Source organism: Urocampus carinirostris, chromosome 14, assembly GCF_059441175.1.
Source record: "Urocampus carinirostris isolate Australia breed hairy pipefish chromosome 14, RoL_Ucar_1.0, whole genome shotgun sequence".
NCBI lineage: Eukaryota > Metazoa > Chordata > Actinopteri > Syngnathiformes > Syngnathidae > Urocampus > Urocampus carinirostris.
The window spans coordinates 15,225,833-15,245,410 of record NC_142362.1 but is presented as its reverse complement, the minus strand read 5'-3'; the positions used below and the strand labels follow the sequence as shown (position 1 = coordinate 15,245,410).

The window sequence follows — 19,578 nt, the reverse complement described above, 5'->3', positions numbered from 1 at the left end:
ATCTTAGAATGAAGCTAGAAAAAGACTCACTTTGGAAGTTTGAAGATTGTGTGAGTGGGATACACCTGGAGCGGCTTAAAATAGTAAACAGTTGGTAGGAGCTAATATAAGTGGCTAACATTAACGGCTAACAGGAGAAGCTACTAAAGAGGCCAGTAAGAAATTCTCAAGCGTCAGCACCCTAATTCACAGAACTCAAAGACGTTTGCCTGAATGACTACCTTTGGAACGCAAGTGACACTAAAACATGAAGGGGAAGTAGCTAACAATAGCAGCTAGAGCCATAGCCTGTAGCCAAGTGGCTAAAATGAATGGCTAGAGAAGGAAACAGGGGATTTTTTAAAATGCCTCATCACGGGACTTTTCCACCATCACATGCAGAGCTCAGATGTGTAAAATAAGTGGACATTAAATGCTTAAAGCACCACCGTAAATGTCAAACTCCTCTTAAGGGGATAGTACATGTGTTTTTATTATTGTTTGAATCAAAAGAGCTTTTATTTTAAGTGAATGGAGTATTTTTACACCACTAGGAATTGGTATGTGGTACACACTTGGGTTTAAGAATAGTTCCTAAGAAAGCTTAAAGTTGAGTGTATTGGGGTTGTTTATGAAATTGGCTAAATGGCTAGATGTATGGAATGAAATCCTCTTTACTTTTAACTCACTCACTCACATACCTGTCAACCTTCCCGGCTCCATGCCCTTACAAACTGTCGTATTTTCCCTTACAAAATACAAAATAATCCCACACCATATTTTTTTTTAAACGTGTTTATTTAGTAGTTGAACATGTTATATTGTACATGTGTTTCGTTATATCATATATATTGTTAATTACCATTTTGTTGTGAGATACTGAGTTGCTCGACATGATTGAGGTTTATTATAAAAAAAAGTTCAAAAATAAAGTCGCTTGGACGTTCACCGTGGAAGGAAAAATACATGCAAATATAATTAAGTAGAATTTTCTTATTCAAATTATTAATTCATTTTCTGCATTAAATTATTGTTGGTAATATACTGATTAAAGGGATACCCAAAAACCTGTTTTTTTTATTTTCTCCTTTTATACTTCCTTTTTTTCTTAACTTCTTTATACAACGTAATAATTCGTTATATAATGCATCAAACCAAGTGAGCCGTTTGAGAGCCGGCTCTCTTTGATGAGTTGAGCCGAAAAAGCCGGTTCCCTACAAAGAGACGGACTTCCTTTCACTACACGACTACCACGGAATGATGCATGATGGGAAATCACCAGGCGGCAGATGCATGCACACAGTAGCATCAAACCGCTCGCTTTGTTTGCAACGAAAGAAAAACATAGCAAGATGGAGGCTACCACGGCGAACTCGTTTGACTTGATTGATTTGCCGTTTCGTGATAGTCGGTGTATACCGGATGGTACCCATAATTGACAAATTTGCGTTTTTCCGTACAGATTTTCTTGTACGTCGTACACGTCTTAAAATGCATAATAAACATACTTTGTACGGCAAAAACGTACGGGTTGACAGGTATGCACTCACTGCATAAAAAATATTTGATGGCTGTAGCCATCAATGGCACCTAATAAATTCATGCTCATCCAAATTTTCTACCCGCATTACGCTTATTTCACATTGGGGTCAAAAAACAAGCCTTCATTAAATGAAATATAAACAGATTTATCCGAGTATCCTTAAAAGTCTTCACAAAATCTCAAACTCTCACTGCCCTTGCACAAACAATAAATGGTGCAGAAATGCGAAGATAATCTCGAATCACTGCTCACGAGACATTGAACTTTTGACGGTGATCTGCAGACCGTTTTACTTACCGAGGGAGTTCAGCGCGACCATCATTACGGCCGTGTACGTGCCCCCCAGCGCTAATACGAAGGAGGCAATGGACATTCTCTACCGAACTGTGAGTGAACTGCAGCATGCTTATACTGAGTGCATTTTTATTGCGGCGGGGGACTTTAACCAGGCCAATATGAAAACAGTTCTCCCGCATTTCCATCAGCATGTAAACTTTGCTACAAGAGGTAGGAACACATTAGACCTGGCCTACACAAACATCAAAGGTGCATATAAAGCAGCCCCCCGCCCCCACCTAGGCTCATCAGATCACCTTTCTGTTATGCTAATTCCTGCATACAAGCCCCTGCTAACAAGAGAAAGACCAACAGTGAAGCAGGTGAGGGTGTGGTCTGAGGGGGCTATGGAGGCACTACAGGACTGCTTTGAGTGCACTGATTGGGACATGTTTAAATCGGCTGCCACTTACAACAACAAAATAAATATAGATGAGTACGCCATTTCTGTGTCAGCCTACATCAGTAAATGCGCAGAAGACGTCAGCAATAACAAAACTATATGCACCCGTGCCAATCAGAAGCCCTGGATGACTGCTGAAATACGCAATCAACTAAAAGTACGTAACCTTGCCTTTAGATCTGGTGACAAGGAGGCGCTGTTATCAGCGAGGGCTAACCTGAACCGTGCCATCAGACTAGCAAAGCGAACGTACAGTCAAAAGATTCAGGAACGTTTCCTCAGCACAACCAACACCAGGGATATGTGGAAAGGCATCCAGGCCATCACCAGTTACAAGCCAAACACCACCCCAGTGCAGAACACTAGCATGGACTTTCTGAATGACCTCAACAATTTCTTTGGTAGGTTCGAGGCACAAAACAGCACCCCTGCAGTGAAAGCGGCTCCAAATCAGGACGAAAGAGCACTCCACCTGGACTCATCTGACGTGAGGAAGACCCTGAGAAGGGTCAACACAAGGAAGGCTCCAGGCCCGGACAACATTCCGGGGCGGGTACTTAGGGAGTGCGCCGATCAGCTGGCTTGTGTACTAACAGACATTTTCAACACCTCGCTAGACCAAGCCAAAGTACCATCATGCTTCAAATTTGCCAACATCATCCCAGTGCCAAAGAAAACCCAGATCTTATCACTCAACGATTACCGGCCCGTTGCACTGACTCCTATCATAATGAAGTGCTTCGAGAGACTGGTTAAAGAGCACATCACCTCCAGTCTCCCCTCTTCATTCGACCCCTTTCAGTTTGCCTACAGGACAAACCGCTCCACCAGGGATGCCATCTCCTCTGCGCTTCACCTGAGCCTGACACACCTAGAGGAGAAGAACACCCATGTGCGGATGCTGTTCCTGGACTTCAGTTCAGCATTCAACACCATCATCCCACAACATCTGGTAGACAAAATGGGGCTTCTGGGTTTCAACACCCCCCTGCGGAACTGGCTGCTGGACTTCCTCTGTGACAGACCCCAATCTGTGCGGATAGGTCAGAACAGTTCAGATGTCATCTACCTCAGCACGGGCTCCCCCCAAGGCTGCGTCCTAAGCCCCTTGCTGTTCACCTTGATGACACACGACTGCGTCCCTAGGTCCGCCACAAACCACATCGTGAAGTATGCTGACGACACAACGGTGGTGGGCCTCATCAGGGATGACAACGACCTGGCCTACAGAGAGGAAGTGGAGCAGTTGGTGGGCTGGTGCAAGGACAACAGCCTGGTCCTGAATGTTGACAAGACTAAAGAGATCATTGTCGACTTTAGGAAAAACCAGCCCAACCATGCCCCACTTTGCATCAACAACAAGGCTGTGGAGGTTGTCAGCAGTATCAAGTTCCTAGGGGTGCACATCACAAACAAACTCACCTGGTCCGTGAACACTGCATCTCTGGTTAAGAGGGCACAGCAGCGCCTGTACTTCCTGCGGAGGATGAGGAGAGCCCACCTGCCCCCACCATCCCTCATCACTTTCTACAGGGGCACCATAGAGAGTATCCTGACCAGCTGTATCTCTGTGTGGTGTGGAGGCTGCAGCGCTACCGACTGGGGTAGTGTGAGGAGGGTAACGAGGACAGCGGAGAAAATAATCGGGACTACACTTCCCTCCATTCAGGACATTGGCCAGAAGCGCTGCTTATCCCATGCTAAGAACATTACCGGGGACCCCTCTCACCCCCATCATGGACTATTCACTCTGCTAGCCTCTGGGAAGAGGTACTGCAGTGTGCGGTGCAGGACCACCAGGCTCCGCAATAGTCTAGTCCCCCTGGCCATTAGACTGTTAAATGGTCAATCTAACATATAGTTAACTTAAATCTAAACAGCTGCTAATTTGACTTTTGCACTAGTGGCAGTTTTTTTTTTTGCTTGCCACTCCTTGCACATTTGATCTCTGCACTATTGCTACTTACAGTGTTATTACTTACAGTGTTATTGTTTACAATATAATGGTACTGTGTACCTGACTTGTTAACCTGACTGCCCATCTTGCACATCTGGTTAGCGTCTCTTCTTGCACTATCGGCACTATGGTAAATAACACAATACAGCTTTATTTATATCTGTACACTGAAGGACACTGAGGGAAACTGTGGGAGTCAGATCCATCGACATTTCGTTCTGTATACACGTGTACTAGAATGACAATAAAAGTAGATCTGAATCTGAATCTGAATCTGAATAACAGAGTTCTGATATTCATCGTCACCGTTTTCTCCGGCCTGCTTTATGTTCTGAGGTCTGACTGCTTTCAGTAAAGTCCATTTGAATAAAAGACCAGGGCGGCTCCGGCACCAAGGGCACACTTTGATCTGTGCACATCTGAGGGCCTCTCTTCTCTTTCTCTTTTTTTCTTCTCCGCTCTTCTCCTTCTCTGTCTTATTTCATGAGAGCCCGGCTCTCTCGCCAGATGTCGAGAGAGCCGGGCTCCTTCCTGCGTCTCATCCTGCTGTCGCCTCTGGTGATGGCAATGCTTCTCCTGGGCTTGCGACCCGCGTGTGTTCCTATAAGCCGTAAGAATGGAATTAGTGCCCCTCGGGAGTCTGCTGGCACCCTGCTTCCATTATCGCCACTGTGTCGAGCCGTGACACGGAAAGTCTTAATGTGTTTGAGGGACGCAGGGTCATGCAAAATCACTTTGAGGTTCCCCACAGTTAATTTTTGTCCTTAGAGAAAATATTTCTTGGAAAAGCCCTGCAACGTGTCCATTTATGAGTTGGCAAAAATAATTAATTGTAAAGTTGAAAGTTAAATATTTTGTCTCTTATGTATGTTAACAATGAACTGAGTTTAAGGAGCCCTTATGCTTGATTTTTCTCTGCGCCTATCTGCTTTTATCTTACTCTTAGCAGAGCTGTTCGGGGCAGAACACATTAGGTTAGAGGAATAGTGACTGAGGGGAGTGCTAGAGAGTAATGTTATGCTCATCCCCACAGGTTTGACTTTTACTTTTGTCAGTGTAGCATGAAAGTAAGAAAAAATGCCTGCTTTAAGTTGAGTCCAAACGCCAACCCATACCCCAAGAAAGATTAAAAAAAAGCAGAGTTTATTAAAGTGTGCCTAAGAAATGCACGTACTTGCATGTGCATCGTAAATGAGCTGACTGAGGCCGCAATGATGACACAATTCTGGAGAGTAACAAATTTCCAAATTCCGTGCAGCTCCTTTAACTAAAACAATTGCATGGATTTTAGGGTTCATGATTTAAGTTGGTCTTTTTATCAATTTAATTTCTTGATTTTATTTAATGTAACTTTTTAATTTAATCTTATGCATATTTAAAACAAGCATAATAGCCCGGTGTTGCCGTTCTTGGCGTTGCTGGGCATTCTACTTGGGCGAGGGAATTGGGGCCGTGGTTTGTTGCAAAAGCGCCCGGGAGCCACTAGGGAGTGCCAAAGAGTCGCATGGCTGTATACAGCCCCAGGGCCGCTTGAACACAAAAGCAGATGTTTACAGATTTGGTTGGTATTTATTGAGGGTGCCTTGACACAAAACCTAGCTAAAACACTCCTAGAAGCCTGAAATAAATTCTGGTAAATTTTCAAGAAAATCAATTCACTTTTAATAGAGTAATGAAATTAAATGAAATGATCTGCATGTATATAGCGCTTTTCAAGTCAATGACTTCCCAAAGGGCTTTACAATGTGCTCCACATTTCCCAATAGCAGCCTTGCAGCCATGTGAGGCGCTAACCTGCTTATTGGGGGTATTAGGGGTTCAGTGTCTTACCCAAGGACACTTCGAGCCGGGATTGGAACTGGGATCTCTTGATCCCAAGACGAGCGCTCTACCTCCTGAGCTAGTAAGCACAAATTGTAGTGCGGTTTACAAATGGGTGTCAGGTGCAAACGGGCCAGTACAATAAATCAGTTCCAGTACCAGACAATATTGGCACTCATGACAGTAGCCAATACCAGTAACAGCTGCCCCCTAGTGGCTGCTTTTCAATCAGGAGTTAGAGATTTGACTCGTTGTTTTATTTTATATGCAATGCTATTTCCTGGTAGGTAGATAACTGATGTACTGGTACAGTCTTCTAAACCGTATGAAACATCCTTCGTATTAAACAGCTAGTGTGTGTTATTTAACACCTCCTGGAGGCAACAAAAAAACTTTTTTCATTGAAAAAACAATATTGATTTAAATAATAAGCTAAAATACATGAACTATCGTATAAACATGTAGATTTTGAAATACGCGTAGGTCAAGAAAATTGCATTTATTTTTAAAGAACATGAGCCTCACCTGGAGGGAACTGATATATACTGACATCTTGCTGCTACAGGTCCCCAAAAACCTCATAAAGGCTGAGCAAAAAAAATGATAAGTAATATGGTGCGCTTTGGTTACTTTGTGTCTCCATTTCGTATTCATCCTTGTGCTTTTTGGCACTTGTTGTCTGTAGCACTACACCATATAGCGACATCTAGTGGTCAAATAGTACACACTGTCTCATAAGATTAGACCTTGCGGGATGAAGATGCCATGACATTTCTTAGCCCCGCCCCCTGCACAGCATGAAATGTTTCATCTTTTCAGGGTAGTTTTCTTCTTTATGCTATGGATCTTATTTATCACACACTAGAAAATGGTCGACCTAAACTTGGCCAGCAATACCTGGGCTTTGTATGCATTGTTTGCTCTTATTTTGAAGTTCTTCCTGGCAACTTATAACAGCATAATGGCTATCTGTTGTCAACCAATAAATAAAGATAACAGTTTTTACAGTGTTCACTCTGTTTTTGTGGTTAATCTGTTCCATAACCACCTATATTAAATGAATAAGAATCATATAGTCAAGTCAAGTCATGTTTATTTGTATAGTCCTTAATCTCAAGGAGTCTCAAAGGGCTGCACAGAACGCAGATTATTGCAAACTACAGACTATTATGACAACATCCCCTGCTCTAAAACCTACATGAGGGCAAGGAAAAACTCAAAAACCTCAGTATGAGGAAAATTAAGTAACCTTGAGAAGGGACCGCACATGAAGTGACCCCCCTTCCAAGATGACCAGGCTGCAACGGATGTCGCAATAACAAATATACGAACTACAGCATAACACTAAGAATCTGTTTTCCTGTGCGCAATACTGCTCCCGCTGTTTCCCTCAACTTGCGTATTTTGATGCTGCAAAGCATTTTGGGAACTGTAGTACAAATACAAATGATACATGCAAACTGAGGCTTGATCACACCCCTCCCACCCTGGCAATAAATGCCACAACTGTATCCATCCATATATAGTGTAAGTCTATTCTTTTGGCAACCTGTAACAGCAAAACGCCTGACTTGGCTCGTCACTGGTGTCATAAAACAAAGTCCAACTGATAAATAAGGATTACTTTATATTTTATAAACCCTGTCCGTCCCCAGAGTACACCATGTAGCCATGTAAGCCCGATGCACTCAAAGACAGAGTCACCTTTCATCACCTGTCTCAGAGCATGAATATTAATAAACGCAACATGTTTGCCGTGAAAAAGGACGACAACGCCGCCGATATCATCAGAGCGCTTGCCGGCGTGGTAAACAGGATGGCGCGGCGGATCAGTCAAAGCTGACTTTATGCTTTATGAAAGCTGAGCTACTTATGTTTAAAGGCGGTTTGAAGATTACGGCGCTGGTAAACATACATGTCAAGTGAGGGAGGCGAAGAGAAACGGCGCTAAAACCGAGCAACAACGCAGAGGCCAATTACAACCGCACTTGCCGAGGCACTCTCAACCTTGTTTGTTCGCCGAAATGAGACAAAGGGTGGAGATAAAATAATCACAATTGTGGAAAACAAACCAGGAATCTTTCTTTGTATTTAAAACCTGTATGAGAACAGAACTAAATTCTGGCAGTTTGCGAGTTAGAGCCCACCCTTAAACCCCTCCTAGGTTGAGACATTGCCAAAAGATAATTATTTTTTTGTTGGAACCAATTAAAGAGTGCACAGATAAATGCTGGAATAAATTTATGAAAATGATTGCAGAAATATGACCATTGCCACTAATTCTAGTCAAGTTATATTTACTTGTATAGCCCTCAATCACAAAATGTCTCAAAAGACTTGGCAGGCCACAATTACACCATCCCCTGATCTTAAACCGACATGCGGGTAAGGAAAAACTCAACATTAAGAAAGTAAGAAACCTTGAGAAGAGGCCTCACAAGAGTTCATCACAGTTTCAAAACATCAATATCAAATAATCTGTTATTGATTCGTAAAACTAATGAATAGAGATCTGTTTCCCAAAAATTTAGATGACAGTGATATTATCAGAGGTCTTGTATTTTTCTATTTTGATATTCCTTTGAAATTTCCTGTTGACCGTAATATAAAGTAAATTTTTACTTCATGTTAAGACCGTTCCGAATTGCCAGTTCCTTTGTATCAGATTAGTTTAAACCGACTATGAAAATAGTATCCAACACAATTTAGGCCAATTTCTTCCTCCAAATTCCTTATATTTTAAATTCATTTTTTTTCAAGTCTTAAAGAGACTGTGTTTAGTATTTAGCGCCTCCTAGAGGTGAAAAAAATCATTTAAAAATATATATAAATATTGGTTTAAATACAGACACTCCCTTACTTACGACCATTCGACTTGAGCAAAACTGTAGATTTGGGAAAAAAATTCAGTATGTCGAAAAATATCCGGACATTGCTGTAGGTTAGATTTTGTATTGTGTGCACCTTTTTACGATTAAAGGACAGTATGTTAGTGCTTCTTTCCGCCACTACTGGCGTGTGGTGGCGATGTGAGAGGTCAGCCAGCATCCACCCCGAATAAGAAATCCGCTTCCTCTTCTTTGTTCGTGTGTAAACATACTGTGCTGTATCTCCAGCGCGCCAAGAACCTTGACATTTTTATTGTTTAATATCTCATGCATCCATTCAATATGGTTGCTGTAAAGTGTAAACGAGAGGAGAGTCGGAGGAGGACCTCTTGAAACGCAACTACATACAAGCCTTAAACATACTTATAGAAACCTTAAACATACAAAATATAGCACTGAAGCAACTTACGAACAAATTCAACTTACAAACAATCGCCCGGAACCAAACTAGTTCGTAGGTCGAGCAGCGTCTGTAATGAGCAAAAATACATGAACTATCATAATCATTCATTTTATATAACATGAGCCTCACCTAGAGGGAGATGACCAAATTTTCCCCCATTTTATTGCTATGGGTGCTTAAAAACCTAAAAAAGGCTGAATGAGAAGTAAAATGATGCGTTTTTGGTCACTTTGAATCTCCATAGTTTGTAGTCTTGAGATTTTTAGCACTAGTTTTTGGTCACACTACATCATACAGTGACATCTAGTCGTCAAATAATATACACTGTTTCTTTGATATTAAAATAATTGATTTTCGATTTATATATATATATATATATATATATATATATATATATATATATATAAATATATATATATATATATATACACACACATGGTTATCATGTTTTTGCTTCTGCATTTCACATCACTGAAAATCTTGGGAAGCAAAGCTAAAGAAATTAAATTTGTTACAGGACATTCTGAAATGAATGAGAAGAAAGGGAGCATTGTGGGAAGGAGTTTAGCCAGTAGTATATCAACACCTTCTTGATGCTGTGATGGCAACCATTAGCAGGCCAGAATCTTATATGCCGTCGATCGATAGCAGACAGGCATATTTGAGATGTATAAGGCATGTGACTCGCAGTCATATGCTCGATGTAAGATCCGGGTTCGGGCCTAAAATGTCAATCACTAATTTTTTTCAGGTCGAGCGGGACTTTTTGGGCTGACTTTTTTTTTCATTATTATCCCCTCATCATTGTTCTTTTTCTCTCTGCCTCTTTCTCTTTTAAAGTGCCGCACTAGATTCTTAAGGACGTACTGTTGCTGTGGTTCATGGCCTAATTTGCAACCCATAAAAATGAATGACGGCCTTAACATTTTCCCTTTAAGTCTTAAAAAATCTGGCGATGATGGAAAATTGTGGGTTAATTTTACCTCTGCAGACGAATAAATATAAACTATATATGAAATATAAAAATATAAATAAAATATGAAATTTCGGGTTTGCTTCAGGGTCAGTCGGGTCGGGCTGGATTTTTCAGCCTAATCTTTATCATACGCACAAATGGACAAAGTTTTAATTTTTGGCCATGGTTGTCTTTGTCGCATGTTGGGGTAAATGCCGTAACGAGGGGCTCAAAAAAATGTCATTCTCCACAATGTAACGTAAAAATATCATAAGGTTAGGGCGCTGTAACCCGGGGGGGGGCTACTGTATTATTATAATTGAGGTCATTCTGGTCTTCTGATAGTATTTCAGCGTTGATAGATCTTTGTTGATGTAGCTCTCTAAGGTCAGTATCTCACTTTCCCCTCCTGCAGTTTCCCACCCCGGGCTTGTAAACAAGCTCCCCATCCCCCTAAGGGGCCTCCATCACCACAACCGCAGCTTCTCCATCTCAACATGCATCTGCCAGACAAACGATCCACCCTTTCCGTGTTCTCCACACAAATACTCTCCCTCCCTCTCTTTGTCTCACCCACTTTATCCATTTGTCCGTCCTTTCGTATTGCCGTGCCCCAATCCCCCGCCGCCCCCACTGATTTCTTTAGTTTTAGGTAAATTAAAGACTCAGCCGAGATTTGGAAGGGTTAGAAAAGACTGAAGTTGCAGGGAAGGAGTTTCTGCCGTCTGCCGCTACCTACGTAATCTCCTTAATGTCAGTGGGAGTCGTTAACAGGATGTACTTCCAAACTAGTCATCATCCATCACGATTTTTAGACCCATAATCTCCGCAGACGTTGAGAAAAAAAGGAGGGAAATAAGACTTCAAGTTCTCCCAAAATTTAAACCAGTGGGTTAAGTTGTTTGATTGGGAGTGGCAAAGTTTTATTGGAGTTAAAACGGATTTAATCATGGTGGATATTGAGTCAATATTCAAAGTAACTCTACTTGTTTACTACTACAATGCAAAAAAAAATGTTCCATGGGCAAATCATTTTGCTTATTTTAAGTATTATTGATCTCATTTTACAAAAAATGAAATAAAAATTTTAAATATATTTCAAATGTGCAAAATTATTTTCCATCTTATCATTCAGTTTTTTTTTTCTAATATTTTCTTACGAAGTTTTGTTTTTATTATTTAACTAAAATGTATTTTTAAAATATATTTTCAAATTGAAAAATACAATCTATTAAATTTACATGTATTTTTTATTATAAAATAATTTTGCTCTTTTCAAGTAAAATAATATTTTTGTACAATTTTTATCATGAGATATTGTTTTTATTATTTTAGTAGTAATTATTGTTAAAGTACATTTTCAAATTAAAAAAATACAATAATTTATTATTAGATAATTTTGCTCTTTCCAATTAATTCTAAATTTTTATAAAAAAAAATAATTAGGTGTTGTTTTCTAATTCTACAAAAAATAATGATTTAAATGCATTTTACATAATTAAATAACAAATTCATAATCTGTACCATTCAAAACAGCTAATTTCAGGAAATATATTTAGGAAGATAAGATAAATGTTTGAAATGTGTAAAATTATCTACCAAGACAGCATAAAGACTTTTAATTTTTAATTTTAATATTCCTGGCAATTTTGCATATTTTAAGTGTTGTTTTTTGTTTGTTTACTAAATAAAAAATGATCATTATTTTTATTATACTAAGCTCATTACTATTAATCTTCTTTCCCAAAAAATATAAAAACAAAAGAAAAATATTCAAAATGAGGAAAATTTTCTGCATCTTATCGGATATTTTTTCTCTTTTCTAGTAAAATTATATTGTTCTAAAATTTTATAATTCATATCATTACATGTTATTTTCTTATTTTCATTAAAAACATATTATATTAAATTTTCAAATAAAACATGAACTTCAAATGTAGTAAAACAACAAAATATTTAAAACAAACTAAATATTTTGTCAGTGCATTTTTAACAGTTTTTACTACATTGTCCTTTTTGTAATTTGATTTTTTTGAGTTAAGAGTACAATCACGCCATGCTTACCCACAAATCACACTTCACGAAAAAATACGAGAAACTGTAATATGAACTATAATAAGCCAGTACCTGCCCAACATTCTTTGGCAGTCTTCCTTCTCTTCTTTTTATCAACTTCTCCTTCACTAATTCAATGATCCTCCATTTTTCTAGGCGGCCACTCCAAACCGCATTTAGTATGCCAAACTAATGGGCCACTTCCGTCAAGGCTTCGCCAAGACTTTAGAACTTTCTTATGTTCCATATCTGTTGTCAGCGGAGATGATTGATTCCAGTGCGAAAAGCTGGATGGAAGTAACAACATCCTCCTTCCAAGTTAGTGGAAACAGATGCGGGAACCCCTCTGCCGAGGCTGCAGAACTTGATCATTTTGTCTTCTAACTTAAAGCATGTGCATTTAATGTACATTATACCAGCTCAGTAGCCTAGATGGTAAGGCGCCCGCTTTGAGACTGGGAGGTTCGGGTTCGCGCCCCGGCCGAGTCATTCCTAAGACTTAAAAAGTGGTCGGCGGCGCCCTCTGTTGGCTGCGGCTGCATCGGCTCGCTACAACGGGTCAGGTGCAATCGACATTTCGTTCTGTGTACATTGTTACACAGAATGACAATACAAGGAAATTATTATTATTATTATTATTATTATGGTAAAAGGGGTCATAAATCTCCAACACACTGCAAAGTGCTGGTAAATATCTTCTAATTTGTTTTTTTTTTATTATTGTTTGTTAAAAGGTTGCACTGAATTTTCGGCACAGAAATGTTTTCTGCTAAAATGATTTTAGTTAAAAAAAACTAAAACCCAGAAAAGTTTGCAGAAAAAACAAGTTGTGCTGCCGTCACGTCAAAAGTGAGGCTTTCATTAGGGGATGAGTTTTTGCACAATGCAGCTGCCTATTTTCCTATTTTGCACACATGAAATAAGGAGATAGTGGTCAAAACAAAAGCTTTGCCTAGGTTTTACAAACAAAGGTTTGTCCCTCTGCTTCTGCCACCAGCCAGACTGTAGCTACTACATGTATTTACATAGTAACCCTACAGAGCTCATTCACTATAGTTGAGCCGTTTTAATTCATAAACACATACTTGGTGTGTGATACTCAGTCCGTCAAGATTGGGTGGCCCTAAGCTGTGTTCTTCAAGAGTTTTGTTTACTGTTATTATTTTTTATTTTTGCATATAAGCGAGTATGACTCATTTGTTGCATTAGACTGCGCCAATGACTGCGACATCATCATCAATTGAAAGCACCTCCTCCTCTGCCCGTTCCTCCCAATGAATAAACAAACATAAGCAACAGTCAGGGAAATATCAAGTGATCTCGACGTATGATTTTCAAAAGGGAATCAGTTCATCTTTCAATTCCTCCGAGTAAAACTAGCCTTTTAGCATCCCTTTCACAGATCTCCACAGATCTCCTGGTGGCATTTACAAATGTAATGTGAGTCAATTCCAGGTCTTATAAAATACAGAAGAATACAGTATCTCCAGTAGAGCTTTTCAATTTTTCTCCTTCCCACCCAGCAAACATTTGCAACATGCACGTCGGGTTTGATAATCAATACTGTGTGAACCAGGCCGCCTCCTTAAAATCCTTCCCCACCATTAACTGCAAACTCTCACCGGCATCATTTAGGGATCAACAGCCAACCCCCGCTGGTGTCAGCCCAGGGTCTGACCTCCCGCAACAGTGACACCACCCGCCCCCATCCCCTTCTTCTTTCACCACCCGTGCCAAAAACTAGCTTGGCAGCATCCCCGCGTGCGATCTATCTGCGCAAGCAGGATTCCTCTGGGGCTCGCCTGGATCAAATGGCAAGCGATTTCCCGGCGAGAGGTGCCTAGATGGGAAGCCTGACCCGTCCTCTGATGTGTTGCTCGCTCTCATATCGCTGCGGGTCAGAATGGATAAACGGTGATGCGAGGAGGAGGGAGCCCAACACTTTGAGGAAAATATCCAACTGAGATTTAAATAGCAATTATCTCGCTTTAACTGCAACTCTGAACGTTTGCTCTAAACAATGATCATCAAACATATATGTTTCGTTTTAAAGCCCCAGTGTTTATTATATTGCGACCCCTAGTAGTTCAAAATTACTGCATTCGTTTAAACAAAACACTTCACAGTACATTCAAATTTTAAATAAAACTGTCTGGAGCGGGATGGGCCAGGCTGTACTTGCCCAAGACACACCACATGATGGAAAACTACAGCTCACTCTTCATACTGTCATGAAACGGACCGGGAATCAGGAAGTTGGAACTTATTTGCGTAGACGATCTGTCACTTTAATTGAGAAAGAAAAGTTGTCCAACACACAAACGGACCAAAAACAAAACAAAGCAGGCTCAAATTTAGGCAAAACTACAGACTAGGCATTTAACAGGATTAAACAGAACTTGCAGGAATCTCTCAGAATGTTACACCGAAGTGCAACAAAGTACAACAAGCACAACAAGCTTAAACAGGTATCAAACAGGCATGAACAGGTTTTCAACAAGGGTAAACAACGATCTGGCCAAGGGCAGTTCCAAAAGGCGTGTTTAAGTACCCATAGGAGTAATCAGGAAATGCAGCTCAGCCGGTGTCAAGGAGCGGGGCCAGCTGGGCGCCATGCCAACCGTGCAGGACATGACACATACCAGCTTAGTCGTCGCTAAAGTAAAAAAGGACCGCGCCTTTCGCTAGCTACCAGGTGGTAAGTGTGTGACTGGTAGGAAGACAACTAGATTGCGTGGTAGTAACACCTTTACCCCTGCCACATGAAACGTCTGTACCTTGGGATCTCTTGGGTCTAGGTGAGACTAGATGGAAAAACTTTGCAGAGATGACAACTGATTAGGGCCAAGTTTTCTTCCATAGTGGAGAAGCTAACAAGCACATGTATGATGTGGGATTCTTAGTACAAAAACATCATGGCCTCTGTATTAGGATGCTGACTAATCTCACTCAGGCTCTTCACAACAATTGAGTTTATTTAGGAAATACCTAATCATCTTGACGTGCCCTTTAATGAAAGTAACATGTTTGGCCGCCATCTTACTACTACGGAAGCCCAGATGAAAAGTTCAGAAGAACACAGTGTGTGGTAGAAACACCTTTCCAACCCGGTTTGTTGTCTTGTAATGTGAATGGAGCGACCAAAAATAACAAGCGTCATAAGGAAGCTACGTCTTGCGGCTATGTCAGCGCTACCGTTTTAACTGGTGATGATTTTGCAAAGGTAACAGGTCCAGGTGGTGCTATTACCACTCAATAGCCCTTCACCACTGAGTTCTGCATGTGATGGTAGCCAAATATCAATTAAGACTTTTGGTGCTTATCATTTTCCATTACTTTTTTCCATTGTTTCTTTTTCTAGCCTCTCATGTTAAGGAATCACCTGCTATGGCTAGCCACTATTGTGATTGTTGGCTGCTTTGTTTAAATCCGGGATAAGCATGCATAAAATAAACTAATTTTGTGGAAACTGCAGAAGCCTTTAAAAGCCCTTTTAAATAAAAAAGGACTTCATACAAAAAAGTTAGTCACTTAATGTTGAATATGTATTAGAAATTTTTTTAAAGCATTGAAAATGCATGTTTTTCCTTTTTCAAGAAAAAAGGTTTTTCCTCATCCATTTTTTCCATTTCTAAACATTTTTCAGCAAAGCCCAAGGGACACAAATGGTAGTGCCAGAGAGCCGAATGCAGCTCTCGAGCCACAAGTTGCTGATCCCCAGTATAAACAAAGCTTTGTCACTAAGTGTCACCGTCCTTCCTTTTTAGTAGCTTCTCCTGCTTAGTTGCAAAAGTCAGCCACTTACACCAGCCCAAAACAACTCCAGCTATTTGTACTTTTCAGCTACCTTATTTTTTTGTTAAAGAATTGAAAATAACAGGTTTTATAATGGCATGTATTATTTGTATTTCCCGTAAATCCGTATTCCGTGGGCATCCACCAGCAAAACAAAAGAAAATGCCAAAGTTGCAATTAAGTACTTTGATGCAATTTCAGGGGAATAAATACTTTGTCTATCAAACCCATTTTTAAAATGAATGACATATCTTTATACATACATATTCTGCAAGTATATTTAAAGCTACAAAAATAACAGCTTTTCCTCCACTTTGCACTTCTTTTGAGTCTGGAACTTTTCTGTAAGAGTCAAACATGGTCAAGACCATGGAGTCAAAAAGAAGCTTTAGGTATCACTTCCTGCTGACGAACCGTGTCAGTTCTTTTATTTACACCGCAGTGCACATATCCATTTAGTAATAATACTAAAAGGGGGCACGATCCGCACCTCGAGTGCCGGCAGAGAAAAGATTTGCTGTTAGCGTTAGCTGACGAGAACTTTTTAGCCATTTACAAGGCGTGACTGCAGTAAACCTCGCGCCGCTTCGAAGAATGTTAAGAAAGACGCTGAAAAGATAGGTTGGGGAGGGGGGCTGCGTGTGCACTTTGATGTATATGACTGAGATGTGATGAGGTCGGTTTCGAGCGAGTACAAAGTAACATTGGGACGGAAAAAGCAGATTCAGCTTCCGTCAATGCACGGAGAGGCCGAGCCGCCGTGAAGAAAAGGTCTCCTGGACGTCAGCAAAGAAGATGAAACGGTATTTGACGCCAAACATGAATACTTTATTATCAAAGCGTCTGGCTTCACCAGATTCTGTGATGGATAACTGCCGGCAATTCTTCACTGTCAAAAAATGTTTTTTGTTACACTGGCTGGTCTTTTTGTTTTACTGGTAAAATAAGAAAATAAAACCAGAATTATTTTTCATTTTAAGTATTTTATATATATATATATATATATATATATATATATATATATATATAAATGATATCCATCCATCCATTATCTGCACTGCTTATCCTCAGTAGGGTTGCAGGGGGTGCTGGAAGTCATCTCAGCTGTCTTCGGGTAGTGAGCAGGGGACACTCTGAACTGGTTGCCAGCCAGTCGCAGGGCACACAGGGAAAGACAACTCACTCATTTATTGACACCTTAAGACAATTTGGAGCGGTCAATTAACCTGACATGCATGTTTCTTGGAATGTGGGAGGAAACCGGAGTGCCCAGAGGAAACCCACAAAGGAAGGGGAGAACATGCAAACTCCACACAAGATCTCGATCTCATGACCTCAGAACTGTGCCGCAGACTAACCATTCAGCCGCCATGCTGCCCTATATTATATATGTATGTGTGTATATATATATATATATATATATATATATATATATATATATATATCCATCCATTATTTGCACCCCTTATCCTCAGTAGGGTCGCGGGGGTGCTGGAGCCCATCCCAGCTATCTTCGGGCAGTGGGCAGGGGACACCCTGAACTGGTTGCCAGCCAGTTGCAGGGCTATATAAAAATAAATATTTAATAATATATTTCCGCTTAATAAAAGATTTGGAATAATAGAGCTGCAACTAATCTCATAATCAATTAATCGTTTGATTTTTTTTTTATCGATTAATCGATGAACTGGATTTCTTAAACACAATTCTAATTACCTCTTCATTCAAATATTGAAGTTTTGGACTGATAAAAGAATAGTGCACAAAACAAGAAAATCTTACGTAGTATAAAAAGGTAAAAAGTCTTGGTCATTTAACTTGACAATGAACAAAAATACATAGAAATACATGTGTATGTAATATACTCTTTTCCTACCACCTTATAAAAAGGTCATATTATATTTGAACTTACACAAAACAAAAAAAGAAAGAGCAATAAATTTGAATTTATGTGTATGTTTTTTTTCATCCAGAAAAATATCTACCCAAGATGTAAACAAACACACTTCTCAAATTGTTAAAAATGTTACATTTTGGAATATGACGGACATTCCCAATATGAAAATGAAATATGCTCAAGAGTTGCCCCTTGGGTAGAGTTAAACATGTCATTATTATCATTTTTCTTTTTACTTTATTTTATTTAGCTGTTTTTATTTTTTTATTTGTATTTCTACAGCACTTTTTGTTCCTTTGGAAATTGTTAACTTTGTTTTATGAGGAAACAGCCAAACACAACAAAGTTTAAATGTTATGCCATTTTGTTTGTAAATGATACAATAGTAAATATTTACGATTTTAAAACTGTAACGTAACTTTTTTTAGAAAGAAGGTCTTGGCGCCCTCTGCCTGACATACTACGGTACTACAAATCCCAGCGTTACAACGGAATGGTGTGCATGGTGTTTGCATTGATTTAACGTACTTGGTGGCTCATAAATCACTTGATACAACAATTTAACGAGATAATAAGTCGCCTACCCTTTTAATCATCAATTTTAGTTGATGGTATCGATTAGTTGTTGCAGCCCTAAACAATAATATTTGAAATTAGAGATACAAAAGGTTTGTATGGGTCCTTGAAATCCTTGAATGCTTAAATTTCATGGTTGTGTTTTCAAAGTTTGAAAAGTTCTTATATTTTGGCTGAAGTGCTTGTAAATGCTTGAAATTGTTGCCAGGTTTTCTAGCAGTCCGACTTGATAGACGATGCATTATCCATCCATCCATCCATCCATCATCTGCACCGCTTATCCTCAGTAGGGTCCGTGGGGTGCTGGAGCCCATCCCAGCTATCTTGGGGCACTGGGCAGGGGACACCCTGAACTGGTTGCCAGCCAGTTACAGGGCACACAGAGACTGACAACTCATTCACACCTAAGTACAATTTGGACCGGCCAATTAACCTGAAAGGAGGTCCACTGCTGCGCCACATCTGCCCACAAGTTGTACTCATACATGGCTTTCCAGGAGCAAAGACTTACTTTATATAGATGGATGCAGCTGTTGCATCCAGTAATTATGGACCGTAGCATTTTTATTCTTGGGGGCACAAATTAAAAAAATATATATTTTATTTTTTATGGAGTAAGCTACAGTTTGCGTTTAAAATATTCTGAATGAAGGAAACTGTTATGTAAACTGATTGTGTTTTGAAATACTATATATGGTAACCCTACATTACAAAAATTAACCTTATTTATTGGTTATGAAACGGATTAACGGCAAAAATCTAGGGACAACCGTGATCTCATTTTGTGAAGACTGTTATATTTTAGCTAATATGTTTTTAATGACAATTAAGTATAAGGCAAATTTTATTTTGTACAGCAAATGACTGTCAATAACATACTGTCAAGATTCGTCTGCTATTTTTTTTCCCTCTGTTGACACTTCATTTTTAGGGGGTTTCTCGGAATGATAAATTGGAGTCCCGCCCCGCT

General features: G+C 39.8%; 1 protein-coding gene across 4 annotated transcripts in view; it reads left to right on the top strand.

Moving 5' to 3' along the window:
* Positions 1–19,578, top strand: part of myo3b (myosin IIIB) — a 171,700-nt gene that overhangs the window by 135,983 nt on the left and 16,139 nt on the right. The gene's annotated exons all lie outside the window — the stretch shown is intronic.